Source organism: Paroedura picta, chromosome 8, assembly GCF_049243985.1.
Source record: "Paroedura picta isolate Pp20150507F chromosome 8, Ppicta_v3.0, whole genome shotgun sequence".
In the NCBI taxonomy this organism is placed as follows: domain Eukaryota; kingdom Metazoa; phylum Chordata; class Lepidosauria; order Squamata; family Gekkonidae; genus Paroedura; species Paroedura picta.
The window spans coordinates 103,551,421-103,571,920 of NC_135376.1; positions in this window are offsets into that span (position 1 = coordinate 103,551,421).

Sequence of the window (20,500 nt, forward strand, 5' to 3'; positions counted from 1 at the left end):
AATCGGACAAGAGAAGAAGCGATCCCTTTGGCCTCTGGGGCTGGCGAAGCCTCTGTGGGTTCCAAAGACAGTCAAAGTCACAAACAAAGACACGTTGCAGTGAATAAAGTCTGCTCTGTCATTGGTAGGCAAAATCAGGAACCTCCGGCTCACTCACTGTGGCCGGATCATGTGAACCATCTCAGTGGAGAAAGCAGCTGTGGTAGGATTGGTGAGCGGAGAAAGGAAACATGGTGGCTAAACAGGACTGGGACTGAGGCTGGCCAGGACCTGGCACGGCTGGGGGGGGGCGGTGTGGGGCCAGGGATCGTGGTGACAGCCATGCCACGGGATCTCCCGGAGTCGGACATGCCTGCATGACTGACTACAACAATTGTTGCTACATCCGAGCGACTTAGGCCTGCTGTTCCCTCTGCACAGTTCCACCCAACCAGCGTGGGACGAAGTGAGGCCGCAGGAGGAGAGAGTAGTCATCGCCCCCAGCCCCTCCCCCTCCCCCTCCCTCAATCCTGGCCAACGTGGCCTGCTTCTCAGGAGCTGCTGTGAGGCCTGAGACTTCCGTCAGGCGCCATCCAGACATGATTCCACAGGGCCCATGTGCCCAAAGTTGCTGGCAACCCATGGCGGCTGCTGTTTGCACACCCCACCCACCCTGCCCTGGCATCCTGTGCCCCACCACCATGATGCGTTTCATGGTCATGGTCACAGACGGTGCCAATCTTCCCTGTGTTTTGCAGGGCTGGTGGGTCCCTCCGATCCACGCTCTCCTCTCCATTGTCATGGTGCTGTTGCCTTGGTCCTGCTTTCAGGAAGTCCTGTGAGAGGGAAAACACTATCTTGTCCTTGGATTAAGGTACACCTGCTGCTTGTTCTTGCCCCATTCTATTCTCTGATGGGGGAAAGATTCTCTGCTTCAGTCTTAGACCAGTAGGACAGAATGGGGCCGAAAGGGGACACACTGCTCGGATGCCCCTAGAATTAGACACTCCGAAGTTCTTGAAACTCGGGGGACCCGTGGAGAAGAGGGTCTTGAAGTGGCACCAAAGGTTTGGATCCTCTAACTCAAACCACCACCCCGCTCCCAGGCCACAAAGGAGACAGAAAGTGAAAACTGCCATTGACTTTAATGAAAAGATGAATTTTCAAAAAGCAGGGGAGTCTCTCACTCAGGTCTAGCATGCACGTGCCACCCTCCAGACAGGAGATGATGGGAAAAAACAAGGATTAGAATAATAGAATCAAAGAGTTGGAAGGGGTCATCCAGGGCCATCTAGTCCAACACTCCCCCCCCCCCACACACACACACACAAAGCAGGAACCCACAACTGACAGGAGTTAGACAAGGTCACCCAGCTGACCACATATCGAACACAGGTGAGTTATCAAACTCAACTCCCCAGATCAGAGAACCCAACAGCTCCCAAGCAAACAATCCACAACAACAAGAGAACAGATTAAAGTTTAGACAGTCAGCAGTAACAGCACCCCAGAAAACCAGCAGTGCCCACCCCAGCAACCAACAGCAAAACAGAACAGCAGCCCACAACAGAAAAAAAGAAGAATACAAGGGAAAAAAACCAAAGAATCCCCAAAGCACCCCCACCCACCCACAGAAACTCGAAGAGTAATTGAAAGTGAGTTTAAAAATAAAACGTGAGTTGAAACAAAAGTGATCAATCAATCATCAGAAAGGCCAAAGCTGAGAGTGAGCTAAGATTGGCCAGGGAAGCCCATTGTAACAAGAAAAGATTTTTCAGTTATGTGAGGAGCAAATGTAAAGTAAAGGAGGCAATAGGCCCACTGTTGGGTGCAGATTGGACAAACTCTAACGGAGGATGCAGAGAAAGCAGAAAGGCTCAGTGACTATTTTACATCTGTTTTTTTTTCCACAGGTCAAAGGGTTTAGGCACATCTAGAGATGGCCATAGCCAAAGGACAGTGTCTGGGTGGCAGGTTAACATGGATAGAGAGGTTGTCGAGAGGCATTTGGCTGCACTGGATGAGTTCAAATCCCCTGGTCCGGATGAAATGCACCCGAGAGTACTCAAAGAACTTTCCAGAGAACTTGCACAGCCCTTGTCCATCATCTTCGGGACCTCTTTAAGGACTGGAGATGTCCCGGAGGACTGGAAGAGAGCAAACGTTATTCCAATCTTCAAAAAAGGGAGGAAGGATGACCCAGGAAACTACAGACCAGTGAGTCTGACCTCTGTTGTGGGGGAGATAATGGAGCAGATATTAAAGGGAGCGATCTGCAAACATCTGGAGGACAATTTGGTGATCCAAGGAAGTCAGCATGGATTTGTCTCAAACAGGTCCTGTCAGACCAACCTGGTTTCCTTTTTTGACCAAGTAACAGGTTTGCTGGATCGGGGAAATTCAGTTGATGTCGTTTACTTAGATTTTAGTAAAGCTTTTGATAAGGTTCCCCATGATGTTCTGATGGATAAATTGAAGGACTGCAATCTGGATTTTCAGATAGTTAGGTGGATAGGGAATTGGTTAGAGAACCGCACTCAAACTCAAACTTTTTGGTTGAGGCCGGGGTCAGCGAATGAGTGCCAACATTCCCCCCCCCCCCAGACTTAGCATCTCCTCCCCACCCTCCCTGCCGCTCTGATAGCAGGGGTGGGAATAATACGTTCCGCCATGTTGGGATTGTTTTAAAGTCTTTTAAAGGGTATTTTAATGGGGATAGGACTCCTGTGACCCGCCACGAGCCTACGGGGAGTGGCGGGATATAAATCCAAATAATAATAATAATAATAAAGAGTTGTTGTCAATGGTGTTTCATCAGACTGGAGGGAGGTGAGTAGTGGGATACCTCAGGGCTCGGTGCTCGGCCCGGTACTTTTTAACATAATTATTAATGATCTAGATGAGGGGTTGGAGGGACTACTCATCAAGTTTGCAGATGACACCAAATTGGGAGGACTGGCAAATACTCCGGAAGATAGAGACAGAGTTCAACAGGATCTGAACACAGAAAAATGAAAAGCATGCCTACTGGATGGGGGATACGCTTCTAGGTAACACTGTGTGTGAACGAGACCTTGGGGTACTTGTGGATTGTAAACTAAACATGAGCAGGCAGTGTGATGCAGCGGTAAAAAAGGTGAATGCCATTTTGGGCTGTTATCAACAGGGGCATCACATCAAAATCCCAAGATGTCATAGTCCCATTGTCCCACTTGTCAGACCGCACCTGGAGTACTGTGTGCAGTTCTGGAGGTCTCACTTCAAGAAGGACATAGATAAAATTGAAAGGGTACAGAGGAGAGCGACGAAGATGACCTGGGGCCAAGGGACCAAGCCCTATGAAGATAGGTTGAGAGACTTGGGAATGTTCAGCCTGGAAAAAAGGAGGTTGAGAGGAGACATGATAGCCCTCTTTAAGTGTTTGAAAGATTGTCATTTGGAGGATGGCAGGATGCTGTTTCCGTTGGCTGCAGAGGAAAGGACGCGCAGTAATGGGTTTAAACTTCAAGTAAAACGATATAGGCTTGATATCAGGGGGGAAAAATTCAGTCAGAGTAATTCAGCAGTGGAATAGGCTGCCTAAGGAGGTGGTGAGCTCCCCCTCACTGTCAGTCTTCAAGCAAAGGCTGGATACACACTTTTCTTGCAGGCGTCCCCTCCTCACCATGAGAACTAGGTCAGTTGTGTGGTGTTATTTCAGAGGGTCTCCAGTTCTCACCTGGAGGCTGGAACCTAGCTTTGATGGAGTAGCCAGGCACAGCTCCCCCTTGCAGCTCTGGCATGCCCCCCTTTTCTCCAAGGGAGGTGAATGGGAAGTGCTCTATGCGAAGATGAGCTGTAATTCCTGTTTGTTCCCATCATCTCCTGTCTGGAGAGTGGCATCTGCAGGCTAGACCTGAGTGCGGGATTCCCCTGCTTTCTTAGGGGCATTTCCCACGGCTTAAAAATAGCACAATGGTTGCCGATTGAAAACGCTACTAATTTGCCATAACGCACGACGTCGTCAACAATCTGCAACAATCCTGAAACCGATCAGCAATAAGCGCTTCGTTGTGGCGCTTTCAGGGGAATCCAGAAAACTGGATTCACCCTCCGGATAGCGATACACTCCTGCAACCAATCTGCAACACTAGCGCTAAAGACCTGTGCGTTACCATTGTAGCTGGTTCTTCAAAGTCCCTCCCCCTGGATCTCTCCTCCAAACTTCCGGCGAAGCGATCGCCATTTTTTTTTCTCGGAGCGAGCGGGGATAAACGCACCGGCGAGCCTCTTTCTGTTTAGAGGCTTCCCTGGCTTCAGTCCTTCACCTTTAGTCACTAAGCACAAACCACTTAAAAGCCCGTTTGCTGAAATAAAGTCCCTTTATTTTTTACACATAAATTCAGCCGAAAATCGAGCCCGTGAGAAGGGGGGGGGGAATTTTTTTTTATCACTCGAGGCAGCGTGCAAACGATCATACAATCAAACGATAGCTCACAATAGGCAGCTGGATGGGTCTCTCCGTAGCAACGAATCTACACAGATTCGTTGCTATGGGTCTGTTTTTTTTTTTTAAAAACCTTCCTTAAAGGGAAAGCGGCTGTTTGGGAGCATGCTAACGGCTGCCCATTGGCTGCTTGACGGCCAGGGGCGGGACGAGCTTGGCAATAGCGCTTCCTTTCTAGCGATTTCTGCCGAGACCGGAAGCCTGTGGGAAACGCTAAAAAACGCAACTGATTCCACTACAAAGCCAGGTGTGCAAAACGACGAATTCCACTATTTTAAATGGCGATTTTTCATTCCGCAAACAATTTGCAACAAAGATCCCCGTGCGAAATGGCCCTTAAAGTTCACTTTTCCATTAAAGTCAATGGCAGTTTTCACTTTCTGTTTCCTCCATGGCTTGGGGGGGGGGGGGTTGAGAGGCTCCAAACCTTTGGAATAGCTTCAGGATCCTCTTCTCCAAAGGCTCCCCCGGGTTTCAAGACGTTTCAGCCAGGGGGTCCAGTTCTAGGCATATCTAAAGAGGGTATCCCTTCCGGCTCCATTATATCCTTTCCCCATCACAGGACAGAATGGGACAGGATGGGGACTTCCTCTTTTGGTGCCTCTAGAAATTGGTCCCCTGGTCCAATCTTCTTGAAACTTGGTGAGCCTTTGGATAAGAGGTTTCTTAAGCTGCACTGAAGCCTCTAACTCAACTCCCCACCATGCCAGGCCTCAGAGAAGACAGAAATAGGAAAATTCCCATTCTCTTTAATGGCAACATTGACTTTAATAGACAAAACAACATTTCAGAGAGCTCCAAGATTATTTGAAGCCAAAACAGCTGTTTTGAATGGGTTTTAAACGGCCTGAATCGAGTTCTTCTGAACCCAAAACGGTCCAATCGGGGGTGTACATGCCTACTATGAGCCACATCCCTGGCTGATTAAACTTTCTGGCTGTTGCCCTGTCCTACCTGCCCCAACATGAATGTAAGCAGGAAGTTCTGGCCGACCCAACTGGGTTTGATAGTCCAGACCCAGAGTAAAACCAAGGTTGCTCTAACACCCCACACCCGGACCTGCAGGAGGTGGGCCAGGACACTTTCAGAGAGGCTCTGGATAAGGATCCTGAACTTCCAAAATTGTGGGGGTCCCTCACCAAGGTAAATGGACTGTTCTATCAGGGGCAAGGGGTTTGCACGTCAGAGACCCTGCAGGGTCACATGCTGGTGGCCTGCCATGACAGCCACGTAGTTGAACATTTTGGGTTCGTGTCTTTGAGGCAGTGACCTACAAGATAAATTCACATCACCACTCGATTTATCTGGGCCACAATAACCCACACAAGTCCATGGGGTCGCGATGGGTCGGACACGACTTCGCACCTGACAACAACAGAGCCAAGAAAGATGAAATCATCAATACATCCAATGTTTTCGTCGTCAATCATGACTTTGGTGCTGCTGCCAGTAGTGGGCATGATCTTGGTCTTTTCGATATTTAGGTGCAGTCCCATCTTTTCACTTTCTTCTTTTAGTCTCTTTATCAGGGTCTTCAGATCACGCTCCGATTCAGCAAGGTGTGTTGTATCATCTGCCAAGTGGAGATTACTGATGTCACGACCTCCAATGTTGACTCCGATCGTAGATTCTTCCAGATTAAGCTTCCGCATAATTACCTCTGCATAAAGGTTAAAAAGAAAGGGTGATAAGATACACCCTTGTCTCACTCCTTGGCTGACCTTGAACCAATCCGTGTCTCCATATCTTGTTCATACTGTGGCCTCCTGGTTGGTGTCCAATGAGGCGGGTTAAGTGGGACGACACTCCCAATTCATGTAAGGCATCCCTTAGCTTCTTGTGATTAACACAGTCAAAGGCTTTAGAATAATCAATGAAGCCTAGATGGATGGCCTTTGGATATTCATGGGCTTTTTTCAAGAATCCAGGGCAAATTTGCAATGTGGTCTTGGGTGCTGCGATCATGTCAAAAACCAGCCTGGACATCCGGTAGCTGAGCATCAATGGGTTATTTGAGATGGTTCTGGATGATCTTCAATAAGATTTTACTTGTGTGGGAGATCAGGGTATAGTTCGATACTTTGAGCAGATGCGAGCATCACCTTTCTTTAGTAATGGGATAAAAACGGACCTTTTCCAGTCTGTTGGCCATGTGCCAGTTTCCCAGACTTTTTGGCATAATGCTGTGATTGCTCCTGGTAGAACAGCCCTGAGTAGTTCCACTGGGATGTTATCTGTGCCAGGAGCCTTATTATTTGGGAGCTGTTTCGGAGCCTAGATCACTTCTTCTTCCGGTATAGGCGGTTCCAATTCGTGTCGGGTGTTTTTGGCGGGTGACTGAGGCACCTTGGTGTTTGCGTATAATTCTTCTGCATATTGTTGCCATTGATCCTTGATGTTGGCTTGGTCAGTCAAGTCTTTTCCATTCTTGTCTTTGATGGTCTCTTTACGAGCAGTGAAGGTGCTCCGGACTTGTTTCACCTGAGCCAAGAGGCTTCCAGTGTGGCCTCCAGTACACTCCTCTTCCAGTCGCTTGCATCGTTGCACCTTGTACACTTCCTTATCTTGTCTAGAAGCACATTGAAAATCTGCAATTAGCCTCCTGAATTCATCTCTCCTGCCAGCAGCCAACTGGAAACGCTAAACAGAAAACACAGGCACAACACAAACTTTTAGACAGTTTGACTAGCCCTCCAAGGAACCTGATTGGTCCTTATCACAGGCTACTCATTGGTTCATGAGTCCTTCAAAAAGAGTCTGTGATTGGTTTATTTATAATTCGCCACTTGAATTCTGATCATGATTAGCACTATTGAGTTCACATACATACATAATCCCACCTCCCCAATATAGAGGCACTTAATAAATTACATACAAAGTCATAGAAACATCTGTAAACCGCTCCTGCGGAGAAGTAAGAATAAAGCAGTAAGGGGTAGGTAGGAGGAGAAAGGGGCGGGGAGAGTCCGTGATAAAAGCTCAGAGGGGCCAATCAGGAGCCGCTTGTCACTCTGGGGCCCAGTGGCCACTTGGCCCGCCCTAGGCTGCCTGGTGAGAGGCTTCGCCGCCGGGAAAGGAGCAGGGACGCCGTGTCTCGACGTGGTGGCCCTGCTCCTTTCCCGCAGGCGAGGCAGGGACATTGGGCGGGGTGGTGGGAAAGGAGCAGGGCCCCACCAAAGGAGCCTTTGGCCCCGGCAAACAGACAGCCCTGACGCATCACTGACATGCCGGGCCTGTCCCTTTGCCGCCCACGAAGCCTGCCTGCCACCTGGACGCCGCCCGCCCGAGACAGCACCGCAACAGCCCCGCCCAGGAACCACACCCAAGGTAAGCCGACCCGCGGCCTACCCTTCCATTCCCCCTGGGGGGCCCTGCGCCCCCTGCCGCTGCCCCCCCCCACCCACCCTTCACGCTCTTCTGACACCCGCCCCCCACATTAACCTTGCGAACTGCTGCTGCTCCGCCACAGCTTCCCCACCCCCCAACACCCCAACCCGTCCATGCTGCCTCCCACCCACCGCACCCTTCCCCCGCCCACCCCCCCTGCGCTGCCCCCCTCTGCCGCGGATCCCCCAACCCAGCCACCCACCCGCCACTGTCTTCCGCTGCCCACCCGCCAGAAGTCGCCCTTGCGATCGCTGCCGCTTCCCCCACCCCCAACACCCACGCACCCACCACTCTCTACATCACACTCTTCCCTCACTACCCCCTCTCACAATTCACACCCCCCCTCACAATTCCCCCCCGGACCCTTCACAACCCCCCCTCCTGTCCCCCTCCCTGCCTGCCTGCCTTCCTTCCCAATTCCTTCCTTCTTGACTTCTGGACTTCCTCTATTTCTCTCCCTCCTTTCTCCCTCCTTTCTGCCTCTCTCTCTCTCCCTCTTTCTCTCCCTCTCACTTGCTCACTTTCCTTCCTCTCTTTCTGCCTTTCTTCCTTTCTACCTCCCCACACCCAGACTCCCAGCCACCCACCCTTCTGTACCCTCGACTCTTCCCTCCCTTGTGACTCGACCCCCCCTTGTGACTCGACCCCCCAACCCTTCCCCCCCTTCCTTCCACTCCTGCCCCGTCCCCTTTCATGGCACCTACCTCGCTGCCTGCCTTCCTTCCTCCCTTCCTCCCAGCATTCACTTTCTCTTTCCTTCCTTCCTTCCTTCCTTCCTTCCTTCCTTCCTTCCTTCCTTCCTTCCTTCCTTCCTTCCTCCCTGCCTGCCTGCCTGCCTGCCTGCCTGCCTTCCTTCCTTCCTTCCTACATTTCTCTCTCTCCTTTCTGCCTCTCTCTCTCTGCCTCTTTCTCCCCCTCTCACTTCCTCTCATTCTGTCTTCATGCCTTTCTTCCTTTCTCCCTTCTTTGTATCCATCCACCCACCCCGCTAGCGCCCGCTGTATTTTTTGTACAGCAGGCTTAATTTCTCGTAGAATCATAGAGTTGGAAGGTACCTCCTGGATCATAGAATCATAGAGTTGGATCTCGTAGAATCATAGAGTTGGAAGGTACCTCCTGGATCATAGAATCATAGAGTTGGATCTCGTAGAATCATAGAGTTGGAAGGTATCTCTTCCGGGAGCTCATTGCACCAGGTGGGGGCCAGGACCGAGAAGGCCCTGGCCCTGGTCGAGGCCAGGCGGACTTCCTTGGGGCCGGGAACGACCAACAGGTTAGCCCCCGCAGAGCGTAAGGCCCTGTGGGGGGCATAGGGCGATAGGCGGTCCCTCATATACACACTGAGTTCTTCAGGGGGAAAGGTTAAGGGATGCTGCACCTGTCTTGGATCCAAGCAGCAAAGACATAGGGTTGACAACATCCTGAGTGTGGAGGGATCAGCACACAACACACACACACACACACACACTTTGGTGGTGTGCAAGGCTTGATATAATGTTTGAAAATCCCAGGCCAGGCCAGTGACTGCCCACTAGGAGGTACCTGATTAATTATTTGTTGTGAATGATGGATGAATCTGATAGGGTGGCTGGCATATGAGGTCACTGTAGTGGGAGCTATGGAGGAAGCTCATCAAGCAGAACACGCCCTTGGCTAGGTGTGATGTGTCACCAATGGCCCTGCATTGTTTAATCAGGAAGGGTTGCGGGGGGGGGGGGGCGGAATGGGAGTCATTGAGGGATAAGAGCAGAAATTGCACTGGACAAAGGAGACACAAGAAGTTGCAGGAAGTACCTGGAAGGGATATTCCTTTCCTGTTGATAGCCTAATGGTCTTTGGCTGGGGGGGGGGGTGATTTCCATAATGTGCACATTTAGCTCAGTCAGTTGAGCAAGCAGGAAATGGAAGATGAGGTTCCAGTCCAGCTCAACCAGATGGAAATCTGGCCTGGCTTTTTTAGGCAAGAGACAGAAATCTAGTGAAGCCGAACAAGATGGAGACGTGGCCTAGCTTCCAAGGGTTATTGAGGGGCCCATTGACTCCACAGTCAGCCTCTGCCAGCCTGCTCAGAGTCCAGCCATGGGCTTCTGTGTGTGAAGGTGTCTCTGTGTGAGGCCCCCTTCCATTATGGGCCACCTTGAGGGTCACAGTGCCACAGTAGTGGCCATGATAGAAGACAGGTTGCAGCGGCCACGGACTTGGCATCATTGTCTGAGGGCTGGTTATCCTGGTCAAAGTCACCGGGTGCTGGGAATGGTGAGCCAGCAGGCCATGGCGTGCCTTCTTCAAAGGTGGGAAGCTGCTCCCACCTCTGGGCCACATGGTGCTGCCCCTGGAAACTTGCACCAGAAAGAATTCCTTGGGAGCAGTTTCATGGGAATGATCCTGGGGGGCCCCATGTGGGGAAGAGATGACATTCAGGACTGTCGTTTGTGGGGGACCGTGACTTGATGTCCCCAGACCAGGTAACCCTGTGCACAGACAGGTTGTGCTGCCTTGATGCAAATGGGGCGGACTCCTTGGCCGGATGACCCCTCGGCCACCCCTCCACACCCAATTCCACACAAGTGCCAGAACCTTGTCCCTGCAGGAAGAGACAGGATGTCAGGGGTGTGGAGTGGAAGCTCCAGCAAGTCTTCCAGGGGCAGGGTGTGATGGACCAGGGAAGGGCTGGAGTGGAGCTCCAGAAGCAGCAGGCAGCCGAAGGTGCCGCCATGTCCTTGCCCAGGCAGCGCTGCAGAGAATCCTGGCAGCCAGTCAGGAAGGTGGACCAGCCCAGCATTCTCGGAGACAAAATCTGCAGGGTCTGTCTGTCTAATGCAAAGAGGCCTGATGAAGGCGGGCGGTCAAAGTATTTGTTTGTTTGTTTGTTTGTTGTATTTATTGTATTTATATACCACCTTCCCCGAAGGCTCATATACGATGGCCAAACATAAATGAATAAATAATAAATCATTACATTTTTTGGCCTCTGCCATGATGGGCAGATCCTCTTTGTCAATCTGTGCATCATTGTGCTCAGGAGAAGACCGCGTCTAGGGATGAAAGGCCACCAGGGCTTCCCGGCCATCTGCAGTGCAGTGACTCAAAATGGTGCCGATGCCATCCAGTGAAATGTTACCAGCCAATCGAGAGTTCGGCACTGGGGCCTGCTGAATTGCCCAGACCTTAGACTGTGCCAGGTGGATTCCCCTGGCATCAGTCAGGAATCTGAGGAACCTGGGTGACGACACCCCCAGCTGACACTTTTCTTTGTTGACTCGAAGGCTGGTGGACTGGAACCAGGACAATCCTGAGCAGAGATGGGTGGTGAGCTCCTCTTCAGAGTCCCCACAGTCCAGGAGCAGGAGGGCAACCAGAGAGCCTGGCAGCGGGATGCCGCACTCCAGCTGTGGACCCCCGGGAGACAGCATCAGGGGAGGGGGACGGGTTCTCACGATCTGGAGTGAAGATATCTGTTGTGAATTGCAGATGACACCAAATTGGGAGGACTGGCAAATACTCCGGAAGATAGAGAAAGAGTTCAACAAGATCTGAACACAATGGAAAAATGGGCAAATGAGAACAAGATGCAATTTAATAAAGATAAGTGTAAAGTTCTGCACCTGGGTCAGAAAAATGAAAAGCATGCCTACTGGATGGGGGATACGCTTCTAGGTAACACTGTGTGTGAACGAGACCTTGGGGTACTTGTGGATTGTAAACTAAACATGAGCAGGCAGTGTGATGCAGCGGTAAAAAAGGTGAATGCCATTTTGGGCTGAATCAACAGGGGCATCACATCAAAATCACAAGATGTTGTAGTCCCATTGTATATGGCACTGGACAGACCACACCTGGAGTCCTGTGTGCAGTTCTGGAGGCCTCACTTCAAGAAGGACGTCGATAAAATTGAAAGGGTACAGAGAGCGATGAGGATGATCATCGCCAAGGGACCAAGCCCTATGAAGATAGGTTGAGGCACTTGGGAATGTTCAGCCTGGAGAAAAGGAGGTTGAGAGGGGACATGATAGCCCTCTTTAAGTATTTGAAAGGTTGTCACTTGGAGGAGGGCAGGATGCTGTTTCCGTTGGCTGCAGATGAAAGGACACGCAGTAATGGGTTTAAACTACAAGTACAACGATATAGGCTAGATATCAGGAAAAAGTTTTTCACAGTCAGAGTAGTTCAGCAGTGGAATAGGCTGCCTAAGGAGGTGGTGAGCTCCCCCTCACTGGCAGTCTTCAAGCAAAGGTTGGATACACGCTTTTCTTGGATGCTTTAGGATGCTTAGGGCTGATCCTCTGTTGAGCAGGGGGTTGGACTAGATGGCCTGGATGGCCCCTTCCAACTCTATGATTCTATTCTATGATTCTATGATTCTATATGCCATTACCTACTGATTAGGCTCCAGGATCGATTCAAGGGGTATTTGGGGCGGACCCGGGAGGGTTTTGTCCCTCCATTTCTTCAATCCCAGCTCTCCTGTGCTATGGGGACCTTTGCCATTAGACTCAAATGTAGCCATGTTTTCTCATTCTCTTGTTGAATAGGTTTTTGAACCCTTGGACTCTCTGGTTAAAGTCAAACATTGTCCTCATTCATAGAATCATAGAATCATAGAGTTGGAAGGGACCATACAGGCCATCTAGTCCAACCATCCAAGAAAAGTGTGTATCCAACCTTTGCTTGAAGACTGCCAGTGAGGGGGAGCTCACCACCTCCTTAGGCAGCCTATTCCACTGCTGAACTAGAATCATAGAAACATAGAGTTGGAAGGGGCCATACAGGCCATCTAGTCCAACCCCCTGCTCAACGCAGGATCAGCCCTAAGCATCCTAAAGCATCCAAGAAAAGTGTGTATCCAACCTTTGCTTGAAGACTGCCAGTGAGGGGGAGCTCACCACCTCCTTAGGCAGCCTATTCCACTGCTGAACTAGAATCATAGAAACATAGAGTTGGAAGGGGCCATACAGGCCATCTAGTCCAACCCCCTGCTCAACGCAGGATCAGCCCTAAGCATCCTAAAGCATCCAAGAAAAGTGTGTATCCAACCTTTGCTTGAAGACTGCCTGTGAGGGGGAGCTCACCACCTCCTTAGGCAGCCTATTCCACTGCTGAACTAGAATCATAGAATCATAGAGTTGGAAGGGGCCATACAGGCCATCTAGTCCAACCCCCTGCTCAACGCAGGATCAGCCCTAAGCATCCTAAAGCATCCAAGAAAAGTGTGTATCCAACCTTTGCTTGAAGACTGCCAGTGAGGGGGAGCTCACCACCTCCTTAGGCAGCCTATTCCACTGCTGAACTAGAATCATAGAATCATAGAGTTGGAAGGGGCCATACAGGCCATCTAGTCCAACCCCCTGCTCAACGCAGGATCAGCCCTAAGCATCCTAAAGCATCCAAGAAAAGTGTGTATCCAACCTTTGCTTGAAGACTGCCAGTGAGGGGGAGCTCACCACCTCCTTAGGCAGCCTATTCCACTGCTGAACTAGAATCATAGAATCATAGAGTTGGAAGGGGCCATACAGGCCATCTAGTCCAACCCCCTGCTCAACGCAGGATCAGCCCTAAGCATCCTAAAGCATCCAAGAAAAGTGTGTATCCAACCTTTGCTTGAAGACTGCCAGTGAGGGGGAGCTCACCACCTCCTTAGGCAGCCTATTCCACTGCTGAACTGCTCTGTGAATTTTTTTTTCCTGATATCTAGCCTATATCGTTATACTTGTAGTTTAAACCAGCGGTCCCCAACCTTTTTATGGATGAGGACCGGCTCCGGAGGTGGGGAAGAGCCGGTGGCCTGGGCACCGTGCGCGTGTTAGCGCCCCTGGTGGTGAAAGCGTGCATACGCAGAGCTGCCACGTATGCCCATTTACCCCACCAGGGGGCAGCTCCGCGCATGCACGTTTGTGTGTGCCGGCGGCCGCACCTGCCTCTTCCCTGCCCTCTCGCAGCAAGAAGCTAGCTGGGCCCCTTTCGCGGTCTGGTGAGCTTCTTACTGCAGGGGGGGGGGGAGAGGCAGGCATGGCTGCCAGCGGCCCATTACCGGCGATCCAGTGCAGCTAAATGCCTCTCGACAACCTCTCTGTCCATGTCAATCTGCCACCCAGACATTACCTTGGCTACTGCCATCTGTAGATGTGCCTAAACACTTTGACCTGTGGGAAAAAACAGATGTAAAATAGGCGCTGAGCCTTTCTGCTTTCTCTGCATCTTCCGTTAGAGTTTGTCCATCTGCACCCAACAGTGGGCCTATTGCCTCCTTTACTTTACGTTTGCTGGAGCTGTTGAAAGAAAGAAAGAAAGAAAGAAAGAAAGAAAGAAAGAAAGAAAGAAAGAAAGAAAGAAAGAAAGAAAGAAAGAAAGAAAGAAAGAAAGAAAGAAAGAAAGAAAGAAAGAAAGAAAGAAAGAAAGAAAGGACATTAAATGACCCAGATGAAATATTTTATATCTCTTTCAGTGTAGGCCAACAGAGAAAATACTAGAATACTCCAACATGATCCTGGAAAGCTCAAAAAATTCAGTGTGCAGGGAATGTAGGCTCTTATGACAAGCAGGAATTAAAGATCACATTCAAGAAAGAGAAAGGGGAAGGAAGACGACTGAAGATGGCGCCATAAAAAAGCTGGACTTCTGTTCAGCTCTTAAGCCATGCCGAGGGTCAGGAGCTTCTGCACCTGGCTGACCTGAGCAGATACGCAAATCTGCTCACCGGTCGCCCCAGGAACCGGGAACGGCATCCTGAGGGTCCTACAGATCCGTGGGGAGATAGGAAGACCGAACTCCCCGGATTAATAGCGGCCTGTGCTCAAGGTCACGATGGCGTCTTTGTCGCAAACAACTTTACAAGCTTGAAACGACCAGCTGACCTTACATTCTTCCCAGACCATCATTTACCAGATCGACAGGAGCAGAAGCTGACAGAAGCTGGAATCTGCAACAGTAAGAATTGAAAGCTTTCTGGCTTTTCTCTCTCTTCTCCCACAAGCTCTTCCCTCACCCCCCCAACCAATTCACAAGCGAATTCCTTCTTTCGCAGAGTGAGAGACTCCCAGCTAATTATACCCATTAACCAAACAAAGAGAGTGCTTTGAAGATTTATTGGTGAAAATTCAGTGGGGGAATTTGACTTGATACGGAGATCGACAAACTGATAATTTGGGATCGCTCATGCTCCCGCGAGACCTCACGAGACTTTCTGTTTATAGTTTGTGACTGCCTAGAACTATGGAAGAATTAACTAAGGCACAGCTTTTCCATTTGTTATGCAAAGGAAACTCAAAGATACTGAAAGCAGTCAATAAGCTGGAAAAGGAAATTCGTGGGACTAAGGGGGAGCTTTTGGATGGAGCCCATGGTCCGGAGAGACCAGCTGATGACGTAGCTCAGCTAACAATAAATCAAGTGAAACTTCAATGTCTGGAAGTTAATCAACTGGAGGGAGAGAGTGCCAGAGATGTAAAAACCCAAAGTACCTTTGAAGAACCTGGAAAAACAGATTCAAGGAAGGAAAGTACCGAAAACCTGGAAGTCTATTCAGAGCAGGAAATGATTTGGATCAGCAAAATAAAAAGAGTCTATTCAAAAGCGACAGCAACTAGGAAGCTATCAGGAGATATTCCTGTGCGACCAGAGGAAGAGATTCAGATTGACAAAGGATTCAGAGCCTCCTCAAAGGCGACTACAAGCAAGAATCAAGTAAGAGATTTCTTTGGCCCTGACAGAAGGACAATCAGAAACACTCTACTATGGAAAAAAACACAATTTCATTTTCTGCGACCACCTGAAAGATGAGCTGAACAATGGAGTATTCTCCTGGCTTCCTGTGGGAAAGAAAGCAGCAGTAACTTTTAGGACAGGTCCAATATATGAAGGGAACTGACTTTATATCATCTAAGACAATAATAGAATATATCCTTATAATAGATTATACCCTCCTATGTATCAACAACTACTTTGTTAAGAAATATGGTAATAACTCCTAGATCAGGATTAATATGCGATGGGAATTGAATATGTATGTCAATATATATGCTAAAAGAGGATGACAAACCATACTTCATAGGCATTAACAAGACGGCAGTAGTAATTCTTGGGTCAGGGCCAATTTATGAAGGAGACTGACCTAATATCATTTAAGATAATAACAGAATGTATTCTTATAACAGATCATACTCTCATATGTATTAACAATCACTTGGCTAAGAAAAATGGTAAAAACTTCTAGATTAGGAATAATATGTGATGGGAACTAAATATCTATGTTAAAAGAGATGGCAAACCATATCAGCTGGTCGCTTTTTCTTCACAATTTCTCTGTAAATGCTTTATATAATAATAAACAATAAAATTATTAAAAAAAAAAAAGAAAGAGAAAGGGGAGCTGAAGCCTGCAGCTAATATCTGCACTTAACTACTGAAGTCAAGAAATGAATATACATTCAGCATAGATGGCAATGCAATGACATTGAATTCCTTCTCACAGACAAAAGGGTTTTGGCAAAGTAGTCATGAGTGCTGGATTTTATTCATTGTCAGGAGATCGAGGAGACCAGGGTGAAGGACCAGGCTGAAGCACAGACATCAGTGTGACTAAACTGGCCCCGGACCCTAAAGTTTATCCTTCAACATATTTGGAAGACAAGACGTTCCCTTATTTTGCATGTTAGCAGGATCTGGTTGGGATGCATTACTATTGAACGGTTCTCTGTTCAGTAAGATATGGATCAGTTAAAGAAAAAAATTGAAAAGAACTGGATCTGTTTTAAGAAATATTGGATTTCTGTTATGGTATAGTGGAAAACGCCACACAGGAAGCCACTTTATTTATGTCTTTTCATCTCCTCTCCCCCCAATTCAATAAGGAGAAGGGCAGAGTTCTACATCTGGGTCACAAAAATGAGAAGCAGGCAGACTGGATGGGAGAGACACTCCTGGGCAGCAGTGGGTGAGAACGAGATCTTGGGGTACTTGTGGATGAGCAGACAGTGTGATGTGGTGGTAAAGCAGGCAAGTGCAGTTTTGGGCTGTATCAACAGGGGCATCACATCGAAATCACAATATGCCATAGTCCCACTGTAGATCGCATTGGTCAGACTGTACCTGGAGTCCTGTGTGCAGTTCTGGAGGCCTCACTTCAAAAAAGATATAAACAAGATTGAGAAGGCTCAGAGGAGAACAAAAAGGATGACCCGGGGCCTGGAGACCAAGCCCTGTGAGGAAAGGCTGAGGGACTTGGAAAGGTTCAGTCTGGAGAAGAAGAGGCTGAGGGGGGACAGGAGGGCTCTCTTGAAGGATTTGAAAGGTTGTCACTTGGAGGAGAGCAGGGAAAGGTTCCTGTGGGCAGCAGAGGGTAGAGCCCGCAGTAATGGGTTTACACTATGTGGAGAATGGTACCAGCTAGATATCAGGGGAGAAATTTCAGTCTGAGTTGTTTATCAGTGGAATGGGCTGCCTTGGGAAGTGGGGAGCTCCCCCTCACTGGCAGCAGCTGGACAGATGCTTCTCCTGGCTGCTTGAGGCTGATCCTGCATTGAGCAGGGGGTGGGACTAGATGGCCTGTCAGTCCCCTTCCAGTTCTATGATTCTATGACTTATCAGAGGGGCTCATGGGACAGAACTGACCAGCTTAGCTAGAAAGGGCTCCTTGTGAGCTTTAGGGCCACCAGACCTCAGTGATATGGTTCCATATTCTGAAAGTAATCAGAGGTGGCCTGGCCAGTCCCTGGAGCTCCCGAGAAAGGTGGCCTGGACGTGTTATGCATCAGAGCAAACTTTAGGATTACAGGGCAGTCAAGAGGATACAAATGGAAGCATCATTAATCCTGAACTCGGCAGGACAATGCAGCCAAGCACAGACTGTAAAAACAGGATCACAGTGCAGAAGAACAAGATGATCTGATGAGGAACTAGTCCCTGAGGTAATATGGCATGATCCCAAAACAGAGCCTGTGGGCATATTCCAAACCTGTTGAGATAGAGGGCAATGCAGAAATTGCTTGATCCTACCCAGTTGGTCACGTATGCAACGTCATCAACTAATACTGTTTGCTCATTTGTTTCCCTTCCTTCCCTCCCACAACTCCAGGTCCTCTAGGCAGGGTCCCCGGGCCGTCCTCCTTCCAGGCACGAATCAGACGCTGCCCAGCCATGTGAAAGGGGGACTACAAACAGGGGAAATCAGTACATGTGTCATGGTCTCCCCCCATCTCCTGGACTCCATGCGTCTTTAACACTGGAGGACCCTCAGCTGACTGTGTGAACGGTCTCCTGTCGAAAATATTGGGGGAAATCGTACTTCTATCCTACCCCTCCCCTGGAGCAGTCTCCCACTCCCAGCTGGAAGTCTCCCCGTCTAAGAATTCTTCCTCTTGGAAGGGCCACTTAAATTGAAGGAAGGGCCCCTTAAGGGGAAAGGAAGCAGGCTCTATTGGGGGCATTGTTGCGGTTAGTCGTTGCACAGACTAGAACAGGGGTAGTCAAACTGTGGCCCTCCAGATGTCCTTGGACTACAATTCCCATGGGCTCATGGGAATTGTAGTCCATGGACATCTGGAGGGCCGCACTTTGACTAATCCTGGTCTACAAAGCATGGAATCCCGCAGGCTAAAAACTCCTCAACAAGGACATTTTAGAGAAGCTTATTCATATCCACAGGCAGTTTTGACACTAAAGCCAGTTTGGTGTAGTGGTTAGGAGTGTGGACTTCTAATCTGGCATGCCAAGTTCGATTCTGCGCTCCCCCACATGCAACCAGCTGGGTGACCTTGGGCTCACCATGGCACTGATAAAACTGTGCTGACCGGGCAGTGATATCAGGGCTCTCTCAGCCTCACCCACCCCACAGGGTGTCTGTTGTGGGGAGAGGAATGGGAAGGCGACTGTAAGCCACTTTGAGCCTCCTTCGGGTAGGGAAAAGTGGCATAGAAGAACCAACTCTTCTTCTTCAGTAATCTCAGGGCTCTCTCAGCCTCACCCACCCCACAGGGTGTCTGTTGTGGGGAGAGGAAGGGAAGGCGACTGTAAGCAGCTTTGAGCCTCCTTCGGGTAGGGAAAAGTGGCATATAAGAACCAACTCTTCTACTTCTCTTCTTCTAAACTGGGAGGGGCAGCAAACACAACAGAAGACAGAATCAGGATACAGGATGATCTTGACAGGCTAGAAAACTGGGCTAAAATGAATTTGAATAGTGATAAATGTAAAGTTCTTCATTTAGGTAAGAAATATGTACATCACTATAGGATGATCCAGACTTGTCTGGGCAGGAGTACGTGTGAAAAGGATCTGGGGGTCTTAGCAGACCGACACTGAACAGGAGTAAGCGGTGTGACTTAGTGGCTAATGTGGGAAACAGGATTTTGAACTGTCTTAAAAGAAGTATAATGTCCAGATCATGCAAGGTGATGTAACCACTTTACTCTGTTCTGGTTCTGCCTCACTTGGAGTCCTGGGTTCAGTTTGTGGCACCACAGCTGAAGAAAGATGTAACTAGAGCATGTCCAGAGGAAGGCTACAAAAGTGGTGCAGGGTTTGGAGACCAAGTAGTATGAGGAAAGGTTCCTCAGTGGAACAGGCTTCCTCTGGAGGTGGTGGGCTCTCCTTCTTTGGAGGTTTTTAAGCAGAGGCTCAATAGTTGACAGAAATGCAGATTTTATGAACTTGGGCAGATGGTGACTGGGTGGGCAGGAAGGGATGTGCCAGGGTTTGTCTCTTGTGGCCCTTCCTGGCATACAGAGGGATTTGCTCATTGCTGCTGTGGGATGGGAGGTGAATTTCCTCCAGGCCAGGCTGGATTCTGGAGATTTTTGGTGGGGGGAGAAATCACTTGGGCATGAAATTGGGGTCACTGTGGATAGGCAGGTAGTTGTGAGCTCCTGCATTGTGCGGAGGGTTGGACTAGATGACCCCTGAGGTCCCTTCGAACTCTATGATTCTATAATACTTTCCCCCGTTGCAAGTCATGGCTGAATAGATCAGCAGTACATGCTTGTGAGAGGCACAGGACTGCTCTGTGAGAACAGCTCTAACAGGACTGTGACCAGCCCAAGGTCACCCAGCTGACTGCATGTGGAGGAGCGAGCAATCCAATCTCCGGATTAGAAGCTGCCATTCTGAACCACTGCCCCGTGCTGACTCTCCACAGGGATGTGGGGCTCAGACCCTGCAAGGCCTAGAAGGTTCACAGCCACTTGATCTGGAACTCTCCTGGCAACCAGTGCAACTGAGGGAGCCCAGGTGGAATAGGTGCCCTCCGTGGGGTCCCTGTCAGCACTGGTGCAGCCACATTTCGCACCAGCTATAATTTCCAGATCAACACTATGGACAGGCCCATGCAGAGCCAATGACAGTAGTCTAGTCCAGAGGTGACAGTCACATGGATTGCTGTGGTTAGGTCTTCAGGGGACAGATAGGGTGCCTGTAGCTTCACTTGGCATGGATGGTGAGACCCCTGGTGAGCTGCGTTTGTGATCTCAGCCTCTATAGTGAGGGAGGCATCAAAGATCACTCCATGAAGATGTTCACAGCGCTGCCGTCTGGTCCACCTTCGAGGGACTGCGCCTCCACTGGATCTGCCAGAACTGCCCAGGCAGACACTCAACCAGGGAAGCTGGGGCTGGATCTGGCCGGCCGCTCACCAGCAGGTAGAGCAGGACGTTGTCAGTATG